This window comes from Pelobates fuscus, chromosome 1, assembly GCF_036172605.1.
Source record: "Pelobates fuscus isolate aPelFus1 chromosome 1, aPelFus1.pri, whole genome shotgun sequence".
In the NCBI taxonomy this organism is placed as follows: Eukaryota; Metazoa; Chordata; class Amphibia; order Anura; family Pelobatidae; genus Pelobates; species Pelobates fuscus.
This window is the reverse complement of record NC_086317.1, coordinates 452,120,572-452,142,023: the sequence shown is the minus strand read 5'-3', so window position 1 is coordinate 452,142,023 and position 21,452 is coordinate 452,120,572. Positions and strand designations below refer to the sequence as shown.

At 37.5% G+C, this 21,452-nt stretch overlaps 1 protein-coding gene across 1 annotated transcript in view; it reads left to right on the top strand.

The window, feature by feature from the left end:
* ARHGAP42 (Rho GTPase activating protein 42) overlaps positions 1-21,452 on the top strand; it is a 310,577-nt gene that overhangs the window by 123,668 nt on the left and 165,457 nt on the right. The window lies entirely within an intron of this gene.

The window sequence follows — 21,452 nt, the reverse complement described above, 5'->3', positions numbered from 1 at the left end:
TTTTAATTCAGTACGATATAGAAACATAGAAACATAGAATGTGACGGCAGATAAGAACCATTCGGCCCATCTAGTATGTCCCTTAGTATCAAAATGTTTATCATTCTGTTTGTCTTCTTCGTCACAGCCCCCCTCTTCACCAACCTTACTGATAGACAGATAATTCAGACAGAAGGCTTGTTACTTTGTGTGGTTGATATTTCCTTTGCGGCCTGAATAATGCTTCCTGTTTATTGGAAGCAGAAACAAACCTTTTATCTGACAAAAAAAACAACAACATGTGGCTTGTTAATCCTATTTCAATAAAACTGAAGAATACTTCACAGTGTAGAAAACTGTATGGGTAGTAGGTTTACAGCAACGGTTTACCAATCATCTCGCTTAAATTGGGAGGGATACCATCTGGTGACATCATAATAAACCACACAACTTAAGTTCACATGGTTTATGAACATCTCCAGAACCCTGACATGGCATTGAAGTGGTTTTGTCAACTTCCAGAATTTGCTTTGTTGTTTATTCCCCAAACACGGTTCCACTTATTACATGGTTGATGAAACTGCTCTGTAAACGAATTGCAACTTTAACATAATTGATATCAGTTTGGTTCCCCGATAAGTGAACTGACTATGGGCACTGATTGGCAGAATGCCTTTTCTGTGCAATGTGTGTGTTTTGTGTGTGCATGCACAGGTTGAACAAACCTGATCTCACCAACCATGAACATCAATCGTTTGCATGTCTGATTGTCAGTTGGACAGAATAGAGTTACCTAGTCCAAATGAAAGCCTGTTATCTCAAAAGATAATGAGTTTAGAAATCTTAGATTATAGGACAGAACCCTTTAAATGCATGTGTGCTGCACTAATGTAAATCACTTCAGCAATGAATCAAGCAAGGAAGAGGCTTACCAACTGTACTGTTTTCAGTGGGGGCAGTCCCTATTTTAGTATCCTGTCCCACCATCCTGATTAGTTTCCTGGTGTCCCACATTGGGCACATTAGCAATCTGTCCTCAGGCAACACAGAACAAGTGCATCATGTGACGTGCTTGAGGTATCCTATGGATACCATAGAGCTTCAGCTCTCTGCATGGTCCTATATATTGGGGTCGGCATCGCCCACCTGTGTCCTGAATCCATACCTCCCAAAGTTGGGTGGTGTGGAGAGTGTGGGACTTACTGACAGTGTTGTGATCAGTCCTAATGTACAATCATACAGACATGACTTCTCTTTTTGGTTTGTATATCAGTGGTGACGCAAAATGCATCACTTGTTCGCCTCCTCTCTGGCCAAGTCCTTTCCCATCCCGATTACAGTTCTGGAAGGTATACATGTCTTTCTCTACAGAGGGACTTAGAGAAGGTTGAATATAAAGACTGTATTATGCAGCTACAAAGAGCCGCGCCATTGTAAAGATACGCTACAGATTATGTAGATGTAATCATAGAGCTGCATGCTCTGGAATGTCAGATACTGATGGAAGTGGTTCTGCATTCTTCTGTTTAGCTTGGCTCCTGTCCAACCTTATATCTTGTCTAATAGTCAGCTTTCACTTCCTCGAAAATGATTTGATATGACCTAATTTTTTAACATGAGGTCCCCTGACACTGGAATAAACCTTAAAAAAAAAAAAAAACAATGAGTGTACACGTACATATTTTATGAAGAAACCAGAAAATGATCTTACAGGAAGCATGATGCATTTATTATTTTATATCTTTTTTTTTATTTATTTTTTTAAAGTAATTACCAAAAATAACACAATGACATGCACTATATTACAGTATATATCATATAGTATGTAGGGTCATTATTATATTTGATCCTGAATCCAAATGCTGATGAGAACACTATAGGATTAGATATACAGGATAATAAAAATAAAAACATTTGCAGCGTTTCGGTACAACTTGGACGTGTTTCACATTTCTAAAGAATGATATGATATCTAAACCTCTACAAACTCTGTTTCACTGGCAAGGAAGGAAGAATTAAAAATACAGTGTGGGGTGGATGGACTTGTTACCTAATGTTAATGGGTTATAAAGATAATCCTTGGTTAAATACTCAACTCTAGCAGGTCTATACACTAAAGTGAGACTTCAGAGTGAACTGGACTGGACAAAAATAAAACGCTCAACTAAAACAAAAGAAATCTCGATAACCAATGCTTTCAGTTTAGCAAATCTGGCCTTTAAATTGAAATTCACTGTGAATATTCACTTAGTGAATAACTCTGTAGGTATGAGTAAAATGAAATATGAGATATACAGCAGTCTAATTTGTCAATGTTACCTTTTCTGCACAGTTTGAAACTACTTCAAAATAAACCATTCATCTTTGATCTTTATGGTTAAAAAACAAAGACTTCTGTTACCACATTGTATCAATTACATCAGCTACGCAAAAGCAATCAGCATTGGAACCCCTTCGGAAATTTCAACATAGAGACAGAGAAGTGTTTTAATACTGTGAGGCCAGCATGAGCCCAACTTAAACAACCCACTAAAGACCTTTGGTGACAGTTGTGTCCCTTTTACTAACAGTTCACAGTCACTACGACCTTTGATCTTTGTGCCTGATGATAACTTATTACAATTGGCCCGTGAAACAGGCTATAGACATGTAGCACATTTTTATCTGAGATGGCTTTGAGGGCACTATAGGTTAAAACTGTAGCTTGTTACTGCTTTCCCTCTCCGGCCCCAATAAAAAATTCAAATTTCTGTAGTTCCTTCTGACGAAATTTTTTTAATTAAATCATTTTAATTTTACCTTTTAGCTTCTTATTATTATGCTCAGCTGCAGTAAATGTATATTTACACACACACACACAGAGCATAAACATGATAATATTTTACACGTGCCAACAATGGTAATTCAAAAAGTTGAATTACAAATTCACAAATGTGGACATATATAACTTAATAAAGACAGTATATGGTTTTATATTTAGTTTTTTTTATGTGTTATTTAATTTTTTGTGTACCTTATGGCTACTGTATGTATAAATATACATCACTGATGAGTCGAAGCAAAGATTTGTTTGTTTGACAAAGCTAAAAAATCTAATTACAGTCTTCTCATACAAAGCATATTTGTTCTTTGTGTTTCACTGTTAAAAGGATGCTGTACCATATTCTTATATTTTTATCTGATACTTTTGTGATTGTATTCACAGTATACAGAATCAGTGCTTTTTAATCGACAAAAATTATGGGGTGGAATTTTTGGCTTGAAAAAACCCAACTCTAAATTTTGTAACCAAAAACAAAATTCTGTCAAGTAACCCGCAGGTTACTTGTGGGTCTTGGTATTCAGTGCCAGTTTCAAGGCCTCATTGGCCTGGAGCTGAACAGTTTTAGGGGCTTAGAGGTACACTGTATTCACTAAGACAAGTATGGCTTAATTAGGCATGTTTTGTATATAGATTATACCTCTATAGTTTCTCTGCTCAATTCTCTGCCATTTGTTTCTGTTTATGCAGCCCTTGCCATACCACCTCTTGCTGTGACTGACACAGTCGGCCTAAAAAACAAAATGGTTTCCTTTTCAACAAAATGTAACCTACTTTCAAAGTTTTTATCTCCTGCTCTGTAAATTGAACATTAATCACACACAGGAAGCTCCTGCAGAGTCTAGAAGACTATTAACAGAGCAGGAGAGGAAATTCTAAATTAAACATTACTCTTTACAGGAAGTGTTTAGGAAGGCTTTGTAAGTCACATGCAGAGTGGTGTCACTAGGGCTGCATAAACATTTAACTCCTAAATGCTAGAGAATAGAGCAGTGATACTGCAGGGGCATGATCTATACACCACAACTGCTTCATGAAGCTAAAGTTGTTTTCGTGACTCTAGTGTCCCTTTAACCCCTTAAGAACACATGACATGTGTGACATGTCATGATTCCCTTTCATTCCAGAAGTTTGGTCCTTAAGGGGTTAATGACACACATATTAACTAGAAATAACAGACATATAGGAAACTATCCCCACATCTATTTTTAAGATAATATCCTCCACAGGAGGCTTGAGATTCTTTTAAGTTGGAAACAGAAATTCTGAGCTAGAAAGTCTTATACCTTGACCGTCCCGCAGAACTCTAGAACGTTCCCTACAGGCTGGAACATCATTAAGGCAGCCTAGTTCTGCAGAGTATTCCCTCCGTTTATGTCACACATTAATGAGGATGAGCAGAAGGACTGTGCTAACCATTAGAAACAGGATTGTGACTATTAATAAATAAAACATAGCACACTCATGTAATTGAGTGACACAAGCTATTGTTGGGAAACGACCACAAACAAAATTCTGAAACCACAAACCTCTCACTGGGGTATGGGCCTGGAGCTTCAATTACATCAGCCCTGTATAAAACTGAACCCTGTTCGGAGCCATAACTCACTTTAAATATATTTCTAAATATGAGATATAGAAGTATATCTGGCCAAAATATAGGTTCATTATTAATATTTTTGTCTGCATTATAAACTCTGATTTGACTGAAATATGTTGGCAGAGTCTTTGCCAGTAACTAGCGGTAATTTATGATTAATTGGATAAAGACATTTTTTTTTTTTTCTACGTCTATTTTCCCCAGTAAAATATATTTATTTATCAGACAGTTTTACAAGCGGTCATGAATAACTTGTGACCAGATATTCTCAGAAGTAATTGCATAATTTGCAAGTTCAGATGTATACAATGATGTACTCATGACGAAGACTTAAACACATATAAATCAACATAAATAGATGTTCATGATGAAGTGAAAGACCTTGGTAGGTGATTTACGTGCACAACAGAAATTTAGAGCAGCATTCTAAAAGAGGATCAATCGCTACAGAATTCAATGCAATTATCTGGAACATTCTATTGTTTCCAACAGTGAATGCTTCATGCTCTATTGAACGTTATGATATGGCTCTATTTGATCTTTATTTTTATATTTGAATATAGGACCAATTTTCCACATTTTTGCCATCCTCCACTGAGCCTTCTTTCTGCGTATGGAACTTTTTTTTTAATATATATTACCTGTTATTTTTTACTTAATTTTAAAGGACCACTATCATCATCCAGGTCACTTCAGCTAAATAAAGTGGTCTGGGTGCTTCTCCCACAATGTACAACATTGTCGCTTTGGACATATGGCAATGTTTTCATTGTGGGATTACACTTCTAGTGGCTGTCTTCCTCAGAGCCACTAGATGGTTCTTCCGCAGGGAGAGAATCAAGTTTTACTCAGTTCTTTACTGATAGAAGCATTTCATCGGTGCATTGCGATCATTGCCCCACACACACATTAAATACACAGTTCTTCTCAATGAGAAGCATGTGATTGGATATAATCATTATCAAGCCTGACAACCTCGGCAGAGGCAAACCGGAGACTGCTAAAGGAGACTGCTTTGACACTGGATTGCATGTAATTAACAGGCTTATTTAATTGTGTTTTGTAGGGGAAAAACAATGGGTCCTGAAATTTAAACAGGCCAAGTAACACATGGGCTAGGAGCTAAAACTTACATCCCCCCCCATCGTGTTTCTTTAAGTGTAGATCAGATGACATCATCGATGACTTTGCAATCAAAGCAATAGGAAACATAGACTGACACAATTGATGCATCTGCTTGCCCAGGGATGCGCCAACGTGTAGGCTGTACTTGCCCCCTGTCCCCATTGAGGTTCCGTACCTGCACTTTTGCATCAGTTTGATTTACTTTTGTCTGGTAGACGGTAAAATGCATCTTTAGTTAAACTAGTAATCACTAACATAAATGTATTTTGTAACTCGTCTTTTAACTTTTTATTTATTAGTTGACATTTAGCTGGTAGCTTATCTGGTATTTAATATGATTAATAAATAATCGCCGTAATCAGATGTTCCTCAAACACTTATGACAAGGACCACTGATAACACCAGCGTGAATTTTCTAAATGATTGCTGATCCAAGCCCTTTGGTTAATGCATGGTGCATTTTATCTGCAAATTTTATACATGTGTCTAAATGTTTTTCTAGGTTTCATTGTCACTATCTGCATTGTAATACATTTTTCTTATCATGTATTATCGGCCAAACTGTATGTAACACGTTAACTCCAGTTTTCATTCCTTGCTGATACAGTATCATCATCAATCCTCCCATATTTATTTTATATCCTACTGTTGGAAAAGGGTGATGCAGATGGCATTTCACCAACCATCACTTGTAGCAGACATAAACATTATTATTATCCAGTTCTTAGAACTCTACCTTAAAAAAAAAAAAAAAAAATCCATGAAATTAATACGGGGAAATAGAATGGTACACAGTTAACATAATAATAAAAATAAGAAAAAAAGCCACATATATATATATCCTGGAATAAATAAGGGATGTGGGTGTTAAGAATATACTATCTTGGGAGTTTTATAATTGTAAGAGGATGATGTATTCTTATGAAAATTGGAACTATTGTGATTTAGCGATAGTGTTAGAAAATTGAGATTTAGATATAGAATGTAATAGCCTACCAACTGTGAAGGGAAAGATAAAAATCATACTGCAGGATTGCTTAATACGGCTTAGGATAGGCTCACTGCTAGTCCTGGGAAGAAACAAAATCAATTATGATGCCTGGGTTTTTAGATATGTAATAGGCAGATTAAATGAGACAATTGGCTTTTATATGCTGCCAGGATGTGTGTTTCAATGATTTTTAGTAAGTCTTTATTTATTTTTCTTTCATAGTTTTCTAACAAAGATCCCACTGTTACATAATGACATATTTACCATCTTCCATAGAATTACATGTGGTGACAGATCTGTTTCAATTACCACAAATCTCAACATGCACATACAGTAACAGTTTATGTAAGGCTTCTCAAGCGATGTCTTTGTTCCTGTATATGTAAACTCATTAGGTCACCGATTGCTAGAATATTTTGTCTGGTTATGGCGCAGCGATAAATATTATAAATACACTTATAGTTAGAATACTCTGTGATATATGTGATATATGAGAATGTTATAATAATAATAATAATAATTATTATTATTATTATAATTAATGCATGATGTGAAAATAATTATTCCCTGTAGTTGGGTAGACAGCATAAAGTTTGTTCTTGCAAGATGTAAGTCATATTTCTTTCTTTCTCTCGGTGCGAGGGGCTAAACCTTTTAAATGAACCATTTAATGGATTTTCAGTCTTCTGTAGTCTTCGACTGTTCAGCATTTGGACAATTTGTTATGAGGAAGCTTATAGTGCTACAAACAAAATATCCTTTAGGTTACCCTAGGTGTGATAATGTGTAGCCACTATTATGTTTGTATAACACTAATGTTTCCTGATCAAACCTTGGAATCAATGATTGTACCCCCAATATTAATTCTGGAATACCTCTTCCAAAGTCTATAACATGAATATTATTGAATTAGGCAATCTTAATGACTAGTCATTATTTCAACTAACATAAAAACAGGAACTGCACTCTTCAATGTTAAAGAGCCAACATGCAACTGTACCAAGGTTGGCACAAACTCTCTAATCCTGTAGCAACAGGAGAGAAATGGTCCGGGCACTCAAGGGATAATGAAAGGCAGATTTAATAGAAATCCGTGTATCACAAAAACACGTGTTAGCATCACAGTTGGATTCTCATATGGTAGCTAATTAAAACTAATAAGTAAAATAATACACACATACAATAATGTGCCAAGAAGTATTTATCTCTCTCTAGTAAAACTTAAAAAAAAAAAAGTAAACTTGAAATGTAGAGACGGCTGAAGAAGATACAATGAAAAAAGTATAGGTAGGGCCATTTTTCATTCATTAACGTGTACCTTGGTCCAAAAAACAGATTTGGAACTATTATCATAAGGTATGATTTGTTTTTCTCTATTTGAAGGGATCCAAACCATGCAACAGTGTTACATGCCGAATAACAAACACGTATTAGCCCTTGTGGACCATTTCAAGGTCAGGAGTGAGGAGGTTGCTGTGTTGTCCTCCTTTCACAGCTGGCTATGTACATCGTCCAATGATAGAGTTGTGTTAGCGATAGTTCAATGTAATGTGACCATATCTAATGACTTCTCTGGAATTTCCTGTACTGTCCTCAGCTGATCAGTGCTACCGGAGCTCAATGAATTAGTGCTGTAAGTGGACGTTAGCAAGAATAATGAGATATTGTCTTGTTTTATTAACTTCTTATGTGGTTCGTTTAGAACACCGCTCAGTGTGGGGCCAGAAAGAACACAGAGAAAAAGAACCACAGAGCTGCCATGACAACATTTCACAGCAGGTTCTCAGCCCTTTTAACAACCAAATTAAAACAAGCCATGTCTGAAATACTAATTCATATTGGAAGAAACTTGTTTTTGTTATTTATTCTAAGGAGCATTTTGAGCTATTTGAACAGTATATGACTCATTGTATCGTCACGGCAGTTTAAAGCCAATTAAAATAAGCGATAACTTTAAAAGTAAACTTGTTCTGAACCATTTCTAAATAAATAAAAAGTAAACTTAACCTGAATTAACAGACCATAAAAATGGCTCAACAAATTAAACACAATATTTCTTTACTTCTTCCAATGCAACACTTCCACTGCAGGGCTGTTGTTGGTATCTGTTACACTTCCTGTGTAGTAACACATTTCCCACTATTCTTATGACTACACTAGACACCAGAAATTGTATTATTTTTTATTGCAATATTTATTTATCATATTCGCAAAGTGGGCCCTGGACTTCCTTCATGTTATGCCTTTAGTGGAGGTTCTCTCTTCTGAATGAGGGTGTTCAGTGATCCAGTAGGAGTCAGATTACTTCAAATTTTTGATTAGGGAAGTAAAAGTGAAAAGAAGTAAAGATCTGAGGAAGCTGAGTTGTCGGCGAAACTTGTCATCGCGCCCTACATCATCATCACGCACGCCGGTCGGAAAGTACCTGGTTCCCTGGTTTATCAGAAGCTGGCTTTTGACCAGAAGACCATTAGGGAAGCTGAACCGGAACGGTACAGACCCTAATGAGGGTTTACCTACCTGCTGCTGCTTTTAATCAGCTTGAAATAAAATTTTCTACAAGTTTATTCTAGTCTCTAGACTGCACGTTCATTGAAAATAAGGTGGAAGCTTATACAGTTAGAGCAGACTTCAACTGCTCTGCACCTGATGTATGAAATTGCCTGCAAGCATCTCAACATATCTAATATATGGGAGAAATATATGTACATATAGTGCTACACTGTATATTTGCACAATATTTATAGCACTTTATTATTTTTTGTATATTGCAGTGTTGCACATTATAAGTTTGAATTGGACACATTGCACATTGAAAGAGGTTTAAATATATGTCACATTCTGCAATGCACTTTTATTTGTAGCACATTAGCACATATGCACTTTCATATGGTTGATGCTACAACTGATATTATACATTAATAGTTTGTCTTAAAGACACAGCACACTTTATTGTTTTTTTGTTTTTTTTAAAGAAGTAAAGCCTACTCATTTTAATGATGGATGTCATCATCCCATTTAACTTTTACATCTCTACTGGGTAATCAATAATTGTGTGAAACATTTATAACTGTGATGTTTGGGCTGTAATTTAGCCATAACGTTTGTAGATAGTTGTTTGGGCTGTAATTTAGCCATAACTTTTGAAGATGGTTGTTTAGCAACTCTTTTTTTAAATTAATGTAAGGAAAATGTGGTTAGCCTAAGTCTCCAGAGGTTTAGAGTAGAACGGTTAGAAGTAAGCGCTAGTGCCTACTCTGAATGTGCTGGGTGACTTGCTGTTGCTGGTAACATGGTATCTGCGATGCTGGAGAGGACATCTATTGGCTTCTTGTCTGGCCTCACTTCCTGTCTCTCTCTCTCTCTCTCTCTGATGCTATGCAGCAATTTTTTTCCTTCGAGATTGTAATGTTTTTTTTTTTTGTTTCATTAAGTCAGTCCGTTCCTTTTTAAGCAAGTCACTCACTAAGTCACTCACTAAGGATCTGACTTACTTAGCTTTATACGTTGGCCCTGTTGTGAATTCTACATGCTGTAACTGTGCCAATGCAACTCTGCTAAATTTTACTGGATCTACTGGTAGCAAAATCTTATTGGAGGTTATATTAAAATGTTGCTCTTTCCATTGAACCTCATCCCTCTAGCTTTTATTTGAATGTGTCTCCCAGAATTTTACTTCCAGTCCGATACAGTGAATTATAAAATTGCATATCCACAACAGCTGGAGTGGATTGGACACCGAACCGTATGAATATTACATGAAGAGTCTCCCACTGAATCAGGGCATCTGGGAAGGGAAGCCTTCTGGCTGTGAATGTGTCTCTCCTTTGCACAAGTGGGGAGCTGTAGAGAAAAAAAAACAAAAAAAAAACACATATGGAAGTTATTGTGAGTGATTTTGCAGCATTGTTTTTACTCATAAAACCATGGGAAACTTTTTTCTTCCCCTTAAAATGATGTTGTGAAATAAATTACAAAACCTTCTTATGATCACTAAAATGCAGATCACTTAAATAGATTAAACAGGAATTTATCAACTTAAGCCGAATGATCTGAAATAGCCTGAAAGTGAGAGTAAGGACATATCTGTACCCTTCTGAGACAAATAAAACAAACTATGTTGCTGTTTATCTAATGTTAATTATTAGCTCATAGTGTAAGTGTAGTAACTGTGTGTATACCAGAGTGGATACGTGTATTTCATAGATCACTTTATCTTGCTCTACTGTACTAACTCCACTGAGAATTTATCATAACATAAGTCTTTGAGAATGTATCCAAATGTTTTTAAGTTTTTTTTTTTACCTAGACAATGTGCCCAATCTTGGCCCTTTATTTCCCCAAATTATCTGCTAGACACTGAGAATTGTAGTCCATGAACAACTGACAGGGTAAGATTGTCGCCCCTTTACTTAAACTGAGATGCAACGTAATTGTGAGAATAGCCGCATCGGAGCTTCCCACTTGGGGCTTATGTAAACAAAGCGTACAGTATATTTATGTATAGCTTTTGTTTACATGCCATACTATCTCTCTCAAGTACATTGCTCTCAATATGTTTCGGAGTGTTTATCTAGACCATGAAAAACATAATCTTTAATGGCCGATAATTCTTTACGCTGTTTTTATCAGCTGCTGTATGGCTCTCCCAGGCATTACTGAAATGGTTCTATTGTTAAGGATTTTTCCCTTTCTCTACTGATCGACTACTCTGCACATCTACCAGCATTTTCATAGAAAAAAAAAACTCAACCACTATAACAAACTACCATCCAGCTTCTTATAATGACAGATTATACTATCAATGCTGTTTAAACATACAGTGTAACGGCAGATAAGAACCATTCGGCCCATCTAGTCTGCCAAATTTTCTAATTACTTTTATTAGTCCCTGGCCTTATCTTAAGTCTAGGATAGCCTTATGTCTATCCCACGCATGCTTAAACTCCCTCACTGTGTTAACCACTACCATTTCAGCTGGAAGGCTTTTTCATGCGTCCACTACCCTCTCTGTAAAGTAATATGTTTTAATCCAGTCAATGCACCCCCTTTTGATGGTACCACTTACTGATATCTCTTCAAGTCACTCAAGATGAACTACATCTATGTAATGAAATAATGCATGAAATGCATATATATCTATGTATGAAATATATAAAATGCATATAAGAAAATTACTTATCATAAAGTATAAAAGTAATATTCCACAACTCTATATAAAAAAAAACTTGTAGAAAGCATGTTTTAATTAAAACCATTTCTATATAACTATAGATTAATATATATAGCGGCATTAAATTGCAGCTATCATCGCCGACACGAGTTATGTCGAGTGTTCAATGCAAATTTAGTATACATAAACATATGCTAACGGAATCCCATGTATTACAGTTTTCTAGCGGCATAACTAGGGTTTTAATATATATTTAATTAACACGTAATTAACCAATTCATTTTGAGGATAACTTGACAAAATTAAAAGACTCATCCTCCAAAACAGTACATTTTGACCACTTGAGACATGAGTTGGGAAACTTTGAACTATTCTTGTCTGGAATGTTAACCAACATAAAAGCTGCGTATAACTGTTTATAAGTTATGTATTTTCCGTGGGGGAGCAGTGCAGTCTTCTGACACAGGAGTAATGTATACTCCAATACGGAAGAAGGAACAGGGCCTCGGCTGGTGGGAACTAACATATGTTTTCTAATTCCCTGGTTATTCTTCAAATTTGTTCCAGCTGTGGCTGCACAAGAATATGTTAAGAAAAGCCATTGTGAAATGACCCTAAGTAACCCTTTTAGTGCCTGACTATTGAAGTAATGCATGCAAAACACATTCAGAGAGGGCCAAGTTGTTCTTTCATTATTGTCCGTACAAGGTCCATACCAGCCAAATCCTCCGGCCACCCTCGATGCTCATTCAACAGGGGAGGTTGTTACCTGCATAAGGTAAAATGTATCTTTCCTGTTCAATCTTTTTGGAATTTTTCTATGAACAAAGTACATTTGTTAAAATTATTTACTGACATGGTCCTCTTCAATCTGTATCAAAAACACCCAGAACACCAGATTTTGAATTGGCATTCAGATGGAAATCATTTTTTTTTTTTAGAGAAATTGTTTTCAACCAGTCTGTTGGGGCAAACCAGTCTGCCTAAAACCATCTTAAATCGTGCCTCGAACACATTGATTTCAGGGTTGTCAAAGATTTAACACATTCCTTAAAATATGTTTTACTTAATAAGTGTCAGCATTACAATTGGATTCCCTTTTGGATGTAGCATATCTCTTTTGTAAGGCATGCAGAAAATGTATTATTTATACTTTGCTGATAGACAGTCAAAAACAATTAAATAAATGTCCTTTGATTATTTGTCACTCGTTGAAGTGTGCCTTGGTCCCAAAAAGTTGGGAAGCACTAATCTGGGCTTCCAGATTTATATTTATTTAATTAATTAGGGGTGGGGTTGACTAGATGTGAAGTCCACTATTTCATCATATATACCCATTTCTCAAATCTACCTTAAGTGATCCTTTACCAGATCATTATCATTCAGATATTCAGAGTGATATCAAAGTGAGTTCCAAATTCAAGGTGAAAAGGTTTGACTACTCGGGCCTTAAATTAGAAATTCATTTTGAATTTGGTTTGAATTCTCACTTCAGTGAAATATTAAATATAATGAATTCTCACTTCAGTGAATAAACTTCATGATTTTCCATTCTATTGGAGTCCAAGGTTTCTTTTGCACTAAAAATAAAATGTGATAATGATATTGGTAAGAGGGTGTCCGTACCCCTTCACCTTTGTGAATCATTCCATAATAAGTAATCCTGGCCTGAGCAAAGTCATGCTAGATGCCAACATTGTTTGAAAAGAGAATCAGAAATAGCCACGTATGGATCGTTATCATTTAATATGGTTGAAAGTAGACTTCTAAACTAGATACTGAATAAGTGAGTATGTGAATATGAGAGAACAAGATTTTTAATGATGTCTCTTCTCTCTATCCCCCCACTCACCCGTCAAGAGTGCTGATCATTTCATATTGAAGCCTATGTTCTCTTCTTAAATATGTTTTTTATAAAAGTACTTAACTTCTACCGACATGCTAAGTATAGTTTTATTACATGCCAATATTTCTTGAACTATCTAAATTGCTATAAATGCACTTAATAGCGGCATGTTCTTTCGAGCGGAACGCTCTACGATATATTATTCCGTAATAGACGTTCTGGCTTTTTTTTTTTTTTTCAGATTTAAAATTCTTAGAGATGTCTTTTTCAAGTAATAATGCAAACAAATGAGCACATCAGTGAAAGGCCATCATAGCCGGACCCAAGTCTATATTACAGGAAGGAATCGTTGTACCATTTATTAAAATATATGAAAACTAAGATGTAGCTCTAATGAATTTAACTTTGAATTTACATTTTCTTTTCTCAGTAGCAGTAAGGAAAGAAATACCACTACAATTAGTCTGAAATGTCACTTGCCACTTTTCGACTTTTTTTAAACTTAAAACTACCTACTAATAAGCATACATTCGTTTCATTAAAAATAATAATACTTCCCATAAGAGACTGTGACCCCTTCAAGGAAGTTTTTCATTATGACTCTCAAACTTCAATGGAATTTCCCTTCAGAACATGTCCCTTAAAGTTCATGATCCCAACCACAAACCAAAGTGCTGGGAATCGGCTATAAACAAAACTTTCTCACCCAATTAATACAGTATAATTTCTCTCATTCCATGCATCATTTCTTAGTTTAGCAGCCTAATCCAAAATATTATGATAGATTCTGAAAAATTGGAGATTCCCCTTAAAATACCGCAGTCAAGTGAAAATGAAGATTCATGACAAATGGTGAGTGCATATAAGCCATGGTCTAAAACGGAAAGTCTAGTAAGGAATCTCAGAATGACTTTAATCAAAGACTAATACAAGACAATAAAACCACCAGATAACCATATCAAGATACAGAGCAAGAAGATACTCTGAACGACCCACTGGGCACAAAAAAAACAAACAAACACTACACAAAAGAGCCCCCCCAAAAAGAGAAGAGAGCCGTATATTACTTAAACCAAACCTAAGATCAAGTAGGTATCTACTGGCAGGGGCGATCCTCCAAGTGCCCGCAAAAGGGGCGCTGAGAGGAGCACTGTCACAGGGGGCCCAGGAGGTGGCCATTTGAACATCTTAGGGCACCCCCGAAACTGTGCTAGGAAAGGCAGAGCAGGCACCTGCTTACCTTGATGGCAGATGCCTGCTCTGCCAATAAATACCAGTGACCAGAGAAGAGGGGGTTGGATAAGGCAGGCAGCGAGGGAGGCTCTTCTTACAGCTTTCCACTCCTCTCTCGCCTGCCCTATGTGATGTCATTCCGTCATGGCATCATTCCAGCCCCAACATACTAAACAGCACGCTGAATGAGGGAGGAGCTGCCCCACACTTAAACCCGGGCTGGTAGGGAGGCTGGATGGGCCTCAAAAAATAAAATTGTGTGAGTCTGTGCAGGGACGTTTTAGCCGCGAGGCAAACAAGGCATTTGCCTTGGGCGGCATTTTCCAGGGGACGGCAAAAAAAGCTGCCCCCAAATGCCCAGGGCAAATGCCTTTTTAGCCTTGCAGCTAACTGACATGCTGGGCTGGCTCCGCCGCCGCAGAGTGAGGGTGGGAGGCGGAGCCGGAATATGACTTCATACTCCGGCTCCCAGCCTCACTCTGCGGCGCGCGAGGGAACTGAGCAGACAGCTCAGAGGAAGTGCTCCCTCGCCAGCCGCCCGCCCGCCCAGCAGCCAGCCCGACCGGCAGCCCCACTAGACCCCAGGGAGAACCCCCCCCCCCCAGCATTCCCAAAGGTAAGGAGGCTGGGGGGGTAAATAAATTAAAAAAAAGTGTTAATGTGAGTGTGTGTATATGTCTGTCTGTTAGTGAGTGTGTCTGTTAGTGAGTGTGTCTGTTAGTGAGTGTGAGCATGTCTGTTAGTGTGTGTGAGCATGTCTGTTAGTGTGTGTGAGCATGTCTGTTAGTGTGTGTGAGTGTGTCTGTTAGTGTGTGTGAGTGTGTCTGTTAGTGTGTGTGAGTGTGTCTGTATGTCTGTTAGTAAGTGAGTGTATCTGTTAGTAAGTGTGAGTGTATCTGTTAGTGTGTGTGTGTGTCCATCTGTTAGTGTGTGTGTGTGTCCATCTGTTAGTGTGTGCGTGTGTCCCCGTCTGTTTGTGTGTGTGTCCGTCTGTGTGTGTGTCCGTCTGTGTGTGTGTCAGTCTGTTAGTGTGTCTGTTAGTGTGTGTGTGTGTGTATGTCTGTTAGTGAGTGTGAGTGTGTCTGTTAGTGTATGTGTGCGTATGTCTGTTAGTGAGTGTGAGTGTGTCTGTGTGTATGTATGTCTGTTAGTGAGTGTGTCTGTTAGTGTGCGTCAGTCTGTTAGTGTATGTCTGTTAATGTGTGAGTTTCTGTCAGTGAATGGGTGTGTGTGTGTATTTAGAAGGCGGGGCGGGGGTAAGGGTTGGGTGGGGGGAGGGGGCGCCTGAGTTTTCCCTGCCTAGGGCAGCACAAAACCAGGATACACCACTGAGTCTGTGTGTCAGTGAGCGTGTGAGTGTTTGACTGTCAGTGTGAGTGTATCTGTCAATGAGTGTCTGCCTGTGTGTGTCTGTCATAGCGTGACTGTCTGTGTGTATGTATGTCAGTGAGTGAGTGTCTGTCTCTGTGAGGGTGTGTGTCTGTTAGTGAGTGAGTGTCTGTCAGTTAGTGTATGTCTGTGAGTGTATGTCTATGTGTGTGTGTGTGTGTGTGTGTATGTCTGTCAGTGAGTGAGTGTATGTATGTCAGTGAGTGTCTTTCTGTCTGTGCGTGTCTGTCAGTGAGTGTCTGTGCATGTTTCTATCAGTGTGTTAGTGTATGTCTGTCAGTGAGTGTCTGTGTGTGTGTGTGTGTGTGTGTGTGTCTATCAGTGAGTGAGTGAGTGAGTGTGTGTGTGTGTCTCTTTCTATAAGTGAGTGTATGTCAGTGAGTTTCTGTGTGTGGGTGTGTCAATGAGTCAGTGTATGTGTGTCAGTGAGTGAGTGAATGTCTGTCAAAGACTGTGTGTCTATGAGTCTGTCAGTTAGTGAGTGTGTCTGTCAGTGAGTATGTGACATGATGGGGCGGCAAAATGGATCTTCACCTAGGGCAGCAGAAGTCCTTGCACCGGCCCTGTCTACAGGAGCCATTTAGAAGGCTATAATGCCAATTTAGTAGTCAATATTAAGAATGTCAGCAACTGTCACAGTCCACATCCATTCGGCATGACCGTCAGACACATTTTGGGACAGGGAAAGCAATATTTGTGTATCTATCTCTTGTCCACTACAGCACCCTCTAAATTCCATAGAAACATAAATTACTGTTTTACAGTGCTAGTTCATTCCTGAGTTATCATATGTAGAATTGGTTCACAGCAAGCATCAATTTTGTTACCCTGCAGCTACATTGTCACAGATTGTTCCCTTCTATTCCAATTGTTGTGGTGTGCAATAGAGACACACATATTCCCACTCATACAAATAGTCTGTACTTTTTTCATGCAGCTGATTAATAAAGTTGGGTAACACTGAGATTTAGGCTTGGGGGATGTGTTACAGCTGTGGGAGGGAAATGTAATGTTAATTAATTGTTCCCATTAATTAAATTATTTAATGTTATCGTTAAATTTACAGAATAACTTTAAAGTTGAGCATTGGTGACACGTGGGGTTATAGTGTGTGCCGCGGTTTCCAGGTAACACACTTGAACACAACACTGGCATATAAGTACGTACTCTTACCATTAAAGGGGAACTATAGGATAGGTGCCTACAGTGCCCCCCTCGCTCGCCCCCCACTCCCCGTAGTGATGAACGGGTTGAAAACACTTTGTCATTTACCTGAATTCAGCACTGATGTCCTGATGTGTCATGCACTGCCTTAGCTCCTCTTTCCCCGACCTCAGCCGACGTCGGAGACCTACTGTACATGCGCGGTGAGTGCTGCGATCGCATTAGGACAACCGCATAGAAAAGCATTCAATCAATGCTTTCCTATGGGGTTTTAGATGACGCAAGATGTCCTCCAGTATCAGTGAGGCAACCAAAAGTCGCCTAACCACCTGGAAGCATCTCTAGTTAATCCTGCAAGGTAATTATTGCAGTTTCTCAATAACTGCAATAATTAACATTGAAGGGTCAAACTGACAGAGACACTGCACCAAGACCATTTCAATGAGCTGAAGTGGTCTGGGTGCTTATAGTGTCCCATTTACTCAAATGCTGGGAATGTACTACTAGAGAGGGGTACCCTATATAACTATGTCTTAATGTTTTATGTAATGAGAGGCATTTATACTTTTCGATATAGTGCCAATATTTTCCTCAATAATGAAATACATGGAATCTCCTTGTATCTGGTATCTTTTATATCTTTTGATGTATTTTACTATTGCTTTCAGTGTCTTATGCTGATGTATATGATACAATATCTGTGGTTGGAGAAAATGTTTAGCACATTTTCCCTGTTTTTTTTTTTTTTTTAGCTTTTGTACCCTTTTCCTGTTAATTGTTTAATTTTTTTTGGGGGGGGGAATGTAATAAAAAGCATTTTAAAAGAACCCCTATGTCTCTTTTTGTGTTTACCAGCATATCTTTACTAAGAGACAGAGGGCAGCTGTCTGTGTGTAACTCCCATAAATCTTAGGTAGGCTGTGGTCTTGTCTCATTGTCTCCTTGCTCCCCTAAGATTACAGATCTTGCGTTGCACAGTGTCATTACGACCATGCATTATTACCGTTTTATTGCATGGTATGATGCCCCACACTATACAATACAGGATTAAAATACAATCTGCCCTGTTTTTTTATGTATCTATACAGGGATGCTCTAAATAAATCATGTGTAAAACCTGCTTCCGAATTATGCAAACATATTGTTTTGCTTAAAGGGACACTATAGTCACCTGAACAACTTTAGCTTAATGAAGCAGTTTTGGTGTATAGAACATGCCCCTGCAGCCTCACTGCTCAATCCTCTGCCATTTAGGAGTTAAATCCCTTTGTTTATGAACCCTAGTCACACCTCCCTGCATGTGACTTGCACAGCCTTCCATAAACACTTCCTGTAAAGAGAGCCCTATTTAGGCTTTCTTTATTGCAAGTTCTGTTTAATTAAGATTTTCTTATCCCCTGCTATGTTAATAGCTTGCTAGACCCTGCAAGAGCCTCCTGTATGTGATTAAAGTTCAATTTAGAGATTGAGATACAATCATTTAAAGGTAAATTACATCTGTTTGAAAGTGAAACCAGTTTTTCTTTTTCATGCAGGCTCTGTCAATCATAGCCAAAGTGATTTAACTCCTAAATGACAGTGAATTGAGCAGTGAAATTGCAGGGGAATGATCTATACACTAAAACTGCTTTATTTAGCTAAAGTAATGTAGGTGACTATAGTGTTCGTTTAATTTTAGACAAAGAAAAATAAAACCATAGAAATATGTGCACCTTGACTCTATCCAATTGTCTTCCGTTTCGAAAAGCACATTTTCTGATGTCTTATGATCCAATCCAATCACAAATTACCTTAGAACTTGCAAATACAGCGTTTTCTTTTACTTTACTGGACTTTTTTTCCATTGCAGCAAATCCACAGCCTACAGTGGTGAGCCTAATTCAATAATACGCTTGTAAATGAAAGAACAATCAAAGTAACTCTGTATAACGATGCATTCTTGTTTAAATGCCCCCGTTAAACACTGTACTGTCCTACTGTCTACTTTCTAACGTCTGCTAATCAGCTTAAAGTTACATTAATATGTTGTACAAATATTTCGCACCGACGTCGCGTGTACGCTAAGCCTGCAATTAAATGTCTGCGGAATATAATTCAATGAAGTATTTAAAATTTCACAAGGAAAGGAAACGGACTGGAAAGTATTCTTCCTGCTATATGAAAGCATTCCTAGTAATGATCTGTGAATGATTTATGAGAAATCTTTAGTGGCAGTTTATTAGAAGCACTTGAAATATCAAAAGACTAGTGCCAGGAAATGTAATGAAGTGATACCCTGCGAAAAACAACACAATGGTAATGATCTAGAGGGATCGGCGTATTAAATAGTTTAATCTGCTATGAAAACTTTGATTGACTAATTTAAGCGGCAGGTTTAATATATTGTAATTTTATTTTTTTTATCACAAATGTTGCACTCAGCATGTGTGAATATGTAAATATTCATATCTGTTGAAACACAGCTTTATAGAGCTTGGCGAATTATAATTCACGTAGTGAATGTGACAAGCTTTTTCTGAAATGTGCACTTTTTGTAAATGCAAGGTGATCAACAATAGTTAAGTTCAATTTTAATTTTACAAAGTCAGTCAAAATGTCTTTAAAAGGATAAGCCAGAGCAGTGCCCTATATGTGAAGTGTGTCCCCTTTTTTCATTTTGCAAAAAGTGAGGAATTAAATAAAAATTGCCACATCTAAATTAACCTTGTTACACCCTCCCTGTCTGTCAATCAGACACCTGGTACTGTTACTTCCTGATTTGGTTAGCTCAGTGGAGCTAAACTGAAGAATCAGCAATTGCCCAGAGGACCTGCTTTACAAAGAGCTGCCCTAGAAAGTCTTGGCTTCTTACACGAGAACTACAGCTTTTGCAATCTGTTTTTATATATACCCTAACTTAATATACATAATTGAGTGTGTGCATGTTTTTATTGTGGGTATATCTACTAAACATGTTTTAATGCATTTGTATTGCATTTAGGCAGCGGGGTGTCCCTGTAATGTAAGCAAAAAAAGAAGGGAAGGAGAACGGGTAGAAAATTTTAAAACACTTTCTCCATTGTTGACCAGCAATTTCCTGTCTCCACTGCATTGTATACTAAGATCATTCCCCTCTTCCAGGCGAAACCAAAATATTTGTAATTATTATCTCCCCCCCCCCCCCCCCCCTCTTTCCCATGCAATATCCTTTAGCCTGTAAACCATAAGTGTAGACTGGGACATAGTTTTGTATTACTTTCAAAGTATGGTGTAATTTAAGACGTGTACGATTACAATTAATCACTAAACTGAGAAGTGTTGAGAATTTAAAGTGCATTCAAAGTGAGGCACAGCTGACTGGGACATATTTTTTGATTTTGTCCGTGAATTTGAAATTCACTTTGAATTCTTGAAAATTCTCATTTTAGAGGATACAAACAGAAAGATCAGTGCTCTTAAACCAAACCAGATAGGGTAAAGGAATATAAAAAAAAGTAGGCAGCACACCTTAAAATATAGTGCTCCTTCTTAGCCCTACACAGCAAGTAAAATATTAAAAAGGGATAGGGGGAAAGGTTGCACCAAAACAATATTAACCCATTATGTCTGAACAACACAGAAAGCTATTCCAACAGGATATAATAAATATATGAATAAAATGACTCCTATTTCAAAATAGATTGTATTTCTTAATACTGTGTAAAGATATAAACTCTTTTGGAAGGAATGGTTATGGGATTCTTCAGAGAAATACTCTTACGCCAGGGAGTCAGTGGTAAGAAGAAATCTTGAAATTTGTATGTAAAAACAAAGAAAGACGAATGGTGTAATATATCGCAGAATGTGGTTTATAGTTAAAAAAGTAAATATATTGTCCTACTCAAGCTTTTAAGAGCTTTGACCAGCTCTAGTATTGATAGCGTACAGTGGTACAATCCCCACTTATAGGATACGCGAGACGTTGATAGTTGTTTCAATGACCATAAAACGATAAAGGAACAATAATAGTGCTCACTTTTTAAAAACTCCAGGAGTGTAGAAGTATATAAATTATGTAGTCATGTCTGATGATGGCTATGAGTCACGGTGGCCATGTTTTTGGTGTCTCTAAGGGGACAAATAGCGGCAGCCATGTGTCTCAAGTGAGACAAG